This window comes from Cupressus sempervirens, chromosome 8, assembly GCF_028749045.1.
Source record: "Cupressus sempervirens isolate cs-2001-9-10 chromosome 8, ASM2874904v1, whole genome shotgun sequence".
Lineage (NCBI taxonomy): Eukaryota > Viridiplantae > Streptophyta > Pinopsida > Cupressales > Cupressaceae > Cupressus > Cupressus sempervirens.
Window position 1 is genome coordinate 278357892 of NC_143125.1, and position 9928 is coordinate 278367819.

The following is a 9928-nucleotide window of genomic DNA, read 5'->3' on the forward strand; positions in this document are numbered from 1 at the left end:
ATGTGCGGCCTTCCTTCTAGCACCACTTTTGTTGAGCTGTTGTTATGCACGATGCTAAATGGCAAGAATTCTTGCGAATTCCTTTCTTGAAAAGCTAATCTTTTGAATCAACTCCAAAGTTCTATATTTGTCTTGTGACATACCAAAATTTTCTCAGTTGAAGATAAATGTGATTGTTCAGAAGGAGGCCTTTGCTAGTTCATTTTCAATCTCGGACGAATGAAAATTTTGCACGCTACTTCAAAATAACACATAAAAGAACTATGTTTTTGTATTTTCTATTTTTAAATGAATGTAATCTAATAATGCCACTAGTATGAAATCCTATTCTAACAAGGGGGTTAATAAAGAAAATAACAAGAACTTTAAAGCAAAAAACATGAAATTTAAAGCAAATAATGTGAAATTGAAATCCTAACAGACATAAGCTATAGAAAACAACATGTTTGTGAGTTAAGCTTTCAAAGAAATTGGTAGATAACCAATGAAAGTAGGAGTAGCGCTTCCTCAATTCCACTGATGCAATCATTGGTGAGAAAATTTAATGATCGTATGATATTTCACCCTTCATCAAATTCGAAGGCCACATAAAGTGTGCTTATGCGAGACAAAGAGTTATGCAGGTACAATTTGGTGACTTCTTCTCAAGCTAGTTACGTCAGCAAAATTCATAAAATTGTAGCAAACACTAGAACTAAAAGATCACACAACTAGAAACAAAGCAATAAACCTTTGGTTCAATCATAATCCCATGAACACAATTCACAAAATATAAACATTTAGGAAAGAATTACTACACTCCAAATGTTAGCACCAAAAGCATAATTTTATTGCAAAATAATAGTGGCCCTCATTACATTTTACAATGGGGTATTTCTAAGAAACTGTCTCCTCAGTTTTTGTTGAGAGTGAGAGATATGTTCATGCAATAAAATGCTTTTAAATAAAAAAATAAAATTATTATATACAAACTACAATCTAATTGGTGCTAAGTAGGAATCCATCCATGTTTTATTCATTAATTGGATGCATGAGCCTTTACATTTCAAAAACAAAGAAATTATGAGAGAGAAAGAATCATAAAGCTCTGAGTCAAAGTGGAAGTGTCTGGAAGTGCCAAAAATAGAAGTTGATCCTTCATAGGGCATTTGTAGGAGTTAAACAGGGGGTGTAGCAACTCCCATGAATCCTATTGCCTTATTTCCTCTAGGATATCCAGTTTGAGAGCCTTCTCTGCTAGATACAAAGTCATCCTACAATAGTCCCTTATGCAGACATCGTAGTCATTTGTGGCATTCATCCAATCATCTTCTATGGCATCTTCATGATGGAACTCCTTGCTGACCATACTCTCCACTCTCTCGATATTGTCAAAATAGAGCCTAGAAGAGTTGTACTCTTTGTGGGGATAATTCTCCCATTCCCACTCGAAAGATGAAATATCTTGCTTTTGTTTGACCTAATACGGTCCTATGACTAAGGGCCATGTTGAAAAAGGTCTCCTTTGTCTCTTCACCCTCTTATATGCAGATTCAATCTATTGGGAAATCTCCAATAATACCAATTTGTCACTTGGATATCTAGGGAGCTTCTTGGGCTTGATAGTGGTACTAGCTACCCGTAGATACGTGAATGTCTTGAATTGGATGAAGTAGGCTCTGAGTATTGTTATTTGTGCTTTAGCCTCATTAGATAACCTCTTTGCATAATCTCTCTCTATGAATCAAATGAACACAAAGATAAATGCATAATTCATGATTCTATACTTCTTGCTTTGAGCCGAGAGCTTCTTCCTCACCAGATGGGGGTAAACAATATAGGGCCAAGCATTAGGATCTTGCATACTGCCTTTCCTATACAAACCAAGGTAGTTTTTTGCCCTTGCTGCAAGAAGATAAACCATGTAAGAAGTCATGTAGAACTTCTTCTTCTCCTTAACTGCCCCCAATTGCTCACACAAGTTCTCACTCAATGTGGTGGCCTAGTCTAGTGGTATCTTCATTGTCCTCATTGTCTTAATGAAATTAACCATGAAAGTGCTAAGGTGGCCAGCTACTAGTAAACACATGACTCTGCTCAAATGGGTAATGGAGTGTCCAATGTCATCCTTCATGTATCCCCTAGTCATGTCCACCTTTCCTATGATCCTACCTTGAGGAGGCATCTCAATGAGGTAAGATGATTGGAGAATTTCAGTCGCCTCTTTCTAATGCTTCCTGTACCACCTCTCTACTACTTCATATGAGAGTCTGATGAGTTGATCCACCCTCAGGAGATGGAAGAACCTTTCAATGTTATTGAGTCATAGGTTTAGGACCACTTCTCTAGTCATGCTCTTAACCACTCTCTCCTCAGAAACAAAATGTGTGCCAGAGCCATGATCAATTCCATTGATTGTACTAATACGGGATGCGAAGGTGCGTTCACCAACCGAAAAAATATCAAGGCAGATATTAGTGTTGATCTCTCAGTGGGTTTATTGTAGATTCTAAGGAAGTCACCTAGGTTTTTATGCCCCAAATTAGTATCTTTGATTTCTGCATGATCGTCATGAAATCTTGATTTTCACGGCATGCCTTGAAATTTGAACACAACAGGTTTGGGTGCCATTTTCTCTACAGATGTGGATGCCATTTAATCATTGCAGGTTATGAGACAAAATGTTTATTAGCTCAAAAATAAAAAAAACTAACGCAAAATAAAATATTTAATTCATGTTTAATTGATTGATGACGAAAAATAAAAAAATGCATCTTTTAATTTTATTTTATTTTCATTTTTTTATTTTTACTTTTTTATATTTTTTATATTTTATATTTATTTTTTAAATCTTTTTTTGGTTAGCGCGCACGTGGCATGAATTGGTGGAAGTGTGGTGTTTGCAGGAGGTGTACTGTTAGGGTTTTGGCAAAATGGGGTGCATTCTTTGCACAACGTGAAGTGTGCGTATGGGAATAGGAGTGAGTGGCACATTATGTGGCTAGGATGATGGACATTGTGGGTGTGGGGTACAAATGGAGAAGCATTCAAAGCATGAAGGGAGTGGTGTGCACAGGAGTAGCGAGTGCAAATTGGTGGAGCATGCGTGAGCACGGAGGGAGTAGCAAGCTCAATTTTTGGTGCATACAAGCACGAGGGCTGTGCGATAGTGAAGGCCGTGTGATACATGAGGGCACATGCACAAAGGGGTATGTGATGCAAAGGCTGCACGATGCAAGTGGGCGTAAACACAAAGGCCATGCAATGCATGCAGGCACAAGCACAAAAAGCGGCAGGAGGCAAAGACTGCACGATGCACACGGGTTTGCAGGATGTTTTGTTTCCCACCTTTTTCGAAGCACTACTCTTGCAAACTTATACAATCAAAATGAGTCTTTGGAGGGGGAGTTGGGGGTTTTATAACTTGCCCACCTATGGGGTGTGCAGTGCACCACTATGTGGGTGCGTGCACGCGCCTTGTGTGGTGCACACTTCATTTTCAATTTTTTTTTGACTTCAATTTTTCCATTTTTTGATTTTTTCAATTTTTGGTCTTTTTTGATTTTTGACTCTATAACATTTCTTCAGATCTAGAACGTTGATTTGAAGGGTCTAAAAAAGGTAGGGGGTCCCCATTCCAAGTAGGGAATGGGGCATGTGTTATGGAACCACAACACCATTATTGATCCAAAAAAAATTATATGTACCTTTGCACCTCTTAAACCATGTGCTAGATCAATTATTGTTAACCATTTTAGCCCCCCTTTATTTCCATGTCACCATTAAAATCTAATCAAATGTGGCATTTACCTTAGATTTTGTGCTTAAGCAGAAGATTGTATCATTTTCATATTTTCATCAGGTGTTATGATATTATGATTGGGACATGGCATAAAGATGTAAACCTTAAGTGTTGTCTCCCCAATGTCATGAAGGAAGGCTTGAAGAGGATCATAATGTTAAATGATTATTCTTTCGATCTTATGATATAACTTGTGGTCATAGCATCGTGGGTGTATGCTTTAAAGGTTCATGATTTCATGATCATCCTATTGTCGTGACATTGTAAGGGTCTCATGGTAAATGGAAAGTTGATGTTGCAATATTACAAAAAGCTATTGAATGCATTATGGTAAAAGCTAATAAGGAGGACCCACGACCATACAAAAGGACAAGTTATCATGGGATCATAAGGGCAAAACATGAGGCTTTCAAATCCACGAAGGCAAAGTGATCATAAGATCATAAGAAGAAATGTTAAAGCTGGTGGGGCCAATGCATGAACATAGGTCATTATTCTGCAAGCAATGAAGTCTTCCAAAGACATGATAAACTATTGTCATGAGATTGTGAGGGTAAACAATATGGATCTTAAAAGTTGCGACAAATGGAAGATAACTACCTGTCATATGATCATAAATGTTAACATGAAGGCTTTCAAGGCTATGATGAGGAAAGGTAGCAGCCAACGTATCATCGAGAGGTAAAGGTAGCAGTTATGAGATGAATTTTGAACTCACAAAGAGGCTCAGTTAACTATGATTGTAAGATCGTGAGACATAGACAAGGTGAGGCCCGATGATACGAAAAGGTTTATAAACCACTGGCATATGATTGCAAGAGCTAAGATGCCTATTTTTGATGCTAAGATAGGTTGTTGATCATAAGATTGTGGAACACTCAAAAGGGACCCTTGACCCTGCGATAGAGAAGTGATTGTAAGATAGTAAGGGCCAGTTACCTTGCTTGAGATGATACAAAGGGTTTGACTGCAAGGTCAATCATAAGATTGTAAAGGCTAAAATTGACATTAAAAAGTGTTCTTTCTTTTCTAAGCTAGAGAACAACAAAAGTCCTCAGCCAATGAAATTGAAGAATGATGCAGAATAGAGCACATGTCAGCACTAAATAGAGCCAGAAGGACAAACATTGATACAACAATGTCGGGGATCATATTTCTAGATAGAGTAAGGCAACAAGAAACTTATATGAAATCAAATGTACTAAATAACAACCAAGAAGGAATTAAAAGTCTAGAAGTAGTTGGAGGGATTAAGGAGAAAATATTTATTCATCTACAACCACTTTTTGTGTATCCTTGATGCCATTGCATTCCATGCTTCTTAAATGCATATCATGGTCAATTCTGATTGATTGGATCTCTCTCAGCTATGTGTCACTTCTTTTCTTTCTCATTCTATCATGTCCATCAAGCAATTGCACTTCATGATCAAATTTTCTTTCTGATTCTCATTTTTTGCTCTGATATGCAATCTAATCCCATGGTCAATGGAGTTTAAACTTAAGATTGTACCTAGGTTATGCTTGCACCTAATAAAAGGCAAGTTATGTGGTTTTTCAAAAGATCTCTCTTTTTCTAGTCTTTTGCAGATATTCTTTGTAAATGCTTTTGCCTCTTATTCAATAGAAATTATTGCTATAATATCCATTCTCAGCAAGTTAAATTTGTGTAATCTAATTATACCTCATTTTCTAGATGTATTTTGACAATTACAACATCATATGATCATGTTCATTTCAATTAACTAATATGCTAACTAAATTTGTTGTATTCCTTGCATGGTTATGTTATTTTCTTGACTTTTCTATGTTGTTAAGATTGAAGGAATACAAATAGTGGTATATCTTGTGATGTTTATTGGATTTTAGTGTAGTTATCAAGAAAAAGTAGACCAACATATTGTTTGGTGTATCACCCTTCTAATATTATATTAGGTAGTTTGATTTTCATGCATTTCCTTCTCCCTTTTCCTCTCAAGAAGTAGTTAGGTACATCTTGATAGTGAGGAAGCTGACCTTCTCTGGAGACTCAATCTCTGATTGCAAAGTCTCACACTTTTGAGATTGTTTTCATGTTACACAAGGTCACTTTAGGGTCATACCTTAAGCAAGGGCAAACAATTTTGTGTCAATAGTTTTTGGCATGCTTGGTGTGATAGACATTGAAGCACTACTAAAGTCTACTGGGTCACAGGTGTCAAGAAAGGACTTCAATTTCTATGCTAAGAAGATAGTACTTCTCTTAGCATTTAAAGCCTTTAGGAGGCTCTCATTCAAACACTTGGTGACTCCATCTCTACATCTTGGTTTCCAGACCAAAATTATTGTAATTCATGCCCAAAGTTCAAATAAGGGCATCTTCTAGGGGTAATTTTTAGTATACCTAACTTTCACTTTCAAATCCTAGAAAAAAAAGAAATAGACTCTTTCTACCACCAATTACAAGTTCAGAAGTAGTACACACACTTGCTAGATCTCTTTCTACTCCAATTAATAGGTCACAACCTAGGGTACCATCTTTTCATCTGAATAGATCACTATTTCACATGGCCCTCCCTAGAAATTAGGTATTTTCTACCTTCAATGGTGGGAGTCCTCTTATTTTAGTCCAAAGACATGATATCCCAATATCTGCTCTTAAAGGTCTACCAGATTTTACTTGTGAGACTTCAATTTCCCTAGTAGAACACATTTAGGAAATTTTCAATATCTATAATATACATGGCATTATAGAAGATGATGTTGCTATTAGATTTAAAGCTTCATCTCTAAAGGGAAAATCTTTAAAATGGTATAGGGGATTGCCACATAATTCCATTAATAACTAGGATGAGCTAGGAGAAAGATTGTGCAAACACTTCGAAGATAAGAGTGATGACCTATCACTCTTGGAACAACTAAATATAATCAAGAGGGTGCCTCATAAGTTTATGAAAGATTTCAATTATAGATTCCAAAAAAAATGGGATAGAATCCCTATTGTAGTGAAGCCTACTCCTAGTAATGCTTTCTTGCATTACCTTAAACTTTTGATAGTGACATTGCTATCACACTGCAAACCATGGGAGGGGACACTTTGCCAACTACATATGAAATTTCTATAAAGGCAGAGAGCACTCTAATTCAAGGAGGAAAGTTAGCTCCAAGACCTTTAATGCCACTGTTTCTTGACATGCCTACACACCAATCTGCAATAGCTCCCATCTCAACTATGACCGCATGTAAACCTCTTGTTGTTGCCCCTTTAACCTCTACATCTTCAAATGGATAGATAAAATTAAGACTATGATGTAGGATATGATGCAAAATATGGATAAAATCAAGGATCATAACTTTGATATAGGATAAAAGATTTTACGCTCAAAATGTAGTGATGAAAAAAATTAACAATGAATTGGTGACTCTAAAGAGACAACAAGCTCAAGGTAGCAGGCCCTTCAGACCAAATATCATAATTATCCACTCAAAAAGCCACCAAATCAAGGTCAAGGCTATGTCCCATAAAACCAAAATAGACTTATGGGTAATACAACCCTACAAATGCAAGTGCAAATCTAGTAAGGATAGTAGTTGCTTAAAATAACTTAGCTCAAGAGCAAGAATATTGTTTAGTTTGTAACTTTTCATATGAGCAATGTATCTACCATAGAGTAAAACCTTGTCAAGATTTGGCTACACAACAACAAGAAATAAGGCATCAATATGATGCTAATCAACCCACTATTGGTTTTAAACCCCAACAACAAGGAGATTGCATTTTCATGAATTATCAGCCTAAAGATTATTGCCATGTAAATCATAGTGGTAATGATGGAATAGCTCATAAGACTATAAGAAAAAGGAGAGTTGTAGAGGAGGTTCCATCCTCTTCATCAAATCAGGCTACAAATTTGAAGACTATTCCATGTTGCAAGTACAAATGTACAACATAATGTTGTTGTTCCATTACAAAATTAGAACAACAAGAAGACTAAAGAGCCACATGTTGCTCCCATTTATATACCAAACCCTGTAGTCACCAAGGTTCTAGCCAAGTCAATATGAAATCCTCTCAACATTGTAGATCAAATGAAGATGACCAATATCAGTGTTCCTATGTGGGATATTCTTGCAATGCCATCTCAATTTGAATTTTTGCAATAAGAGTTAAAGACTGTCAAGGTGTAGGATAGACCAGCTACCATGGAAGGAGCAATGAGCTTTATGAAGCCTATGAGGGGAGAAGAAAAAAGTAAGAAGAGTAAGCCTTCCCCTTTTAATCTCTCTTTTATTATAAGAGATAAATTAGTTCACAATTGCATGATAGACTCCAGAGCTAGCAGCCCAGTTATGCCAAAGTGTGTATTGATGGCCTTGGTATTTAGTATGAACTAATGGCTAAAGGGGTTCTTCAGTTAGATGATGGTTTTGTTACAATAGTCATAGTATTTAGAAATATCAAGATGGAATTACATGCATGTCCTAGTTATACTGTCACACAAGACATATCAGTTGTTGAGCTCCTTCCACATTTTTCTATTTGCCTATCTAGGGACTTTACTACACAAATTGGTGGTTATATTACATCTAACTAGTCGTACATGTTCTTCAGGACAAGATATGGAGCAAATGCTTCCATAAAGTTTGATCCATTGGCCCTTAATCACATAGAGACTTATACTCCCAACCCCATAAATATGAATTGCATATTTTGAGAAGAAGATGAGGGATGCATAAGTCATGAACATGCTACACTATTAACAAGAGTTCCTAACTATCTTTTAGAAAAATGTTGTAATGCTTTCCAACTTGATCCAATACAAGAATATGAAGAGATAGGCCTTGGATCTTACTATATATTTGAGGAGGGTGCTCATAGTCCCAATCTCATGAAAGAAAAAGAAGATACAAATGGATTGTGGAATATGTTCTTTGATGGCTCAAGGAAAAAAAATGGTTCAAGTGCTAGTGTTGCTTGTTTCCCCTAGTTTGGAGAACTACTAATTTTCATATAGACTCCAATTCAACTACACTAATAAGGTGGCTGAGTATGAAGCCTTGATCCAAGTTATCCAACTTGCACAAAGAAGAGGTATAAAGCTCTTGAAAGTATTTGGGGACAATGAGTTAGTTGTAAATCAAATAAAAAATCAGAATGTCAACAAGAAAAAACTTCTCAAGTCATACAAACACAGAGTTTGGGATCTACTTGAAGGCTTTCAAGCATTCAATATCCAGAGTGTTCCTAAAAATAAAAATAAACATGCTAATAGGCTTGCAACAATTGGTGCTCATTATGACATACCAGAACATGCTGCTGATGTAAAGGAACAACATATCAAACTTGTTGTAAGGCCCACGGTCCCAAATAATTTTACAAATTGGCAAGTATTTGACTTCAATTTACCAATTGTTAATTTCCTGCAAAATGAAGTAGAATTCTCTACTAAAAATAAGTCTAAGCTAAAAAGTTAGTATGGAGATTATATTGTGAATCTTAATTCCAACAAATTGCCTAAACGTCTGGTCACTTTAGAGGGTATATTCAACTCTGATGATCAAGCAAGAAGCAAGGGTTCAAACCTGATTACAAGGAGGGATGACTACATACTTGTCACCATTTTTGATGGAAAGAGTCTCAACTTGGGGAAGGTATGCACTAAGATTGAACAAGAATTTTTCATTATTTTATGTCAAGAATTTAGTGATGTTATTGCTTGGACATATGAAGACTTAAAGGGTTTTGACCCAAGCTTATTCCAACATACTATAGATTTCAACCATGATGCAAATCCTATTAGACAAAAGAAAAGGCTAGTCAACCCTAGGATTGAACCATTAATGAGAAAATAACTATTTAAGCTTATAGAGACTAACAATATTTTCCCTATTAAGCACTCCTCATGGGTAGTGAATCTTGTTCCAATTAGAAAGAAGAATGGAGAAATCAGATTATGTGTAGATTTTAGGGACCTTAATAAGGATTCTCTTATAGATCGCCATCTCCTTCCTTCTATGTAATAGGTTCTATCCAATGTTAGTGGTTCAGAGAGGTTTTCTTTCTTAGATGATTTTTTGAGGTTATAACGAAGTGTTAGTCCAAGAGTCAGACTGACACAAGAAAACCTTCACTACCAAATGGGGTACTTATGCCTATTGTAAAATGCCA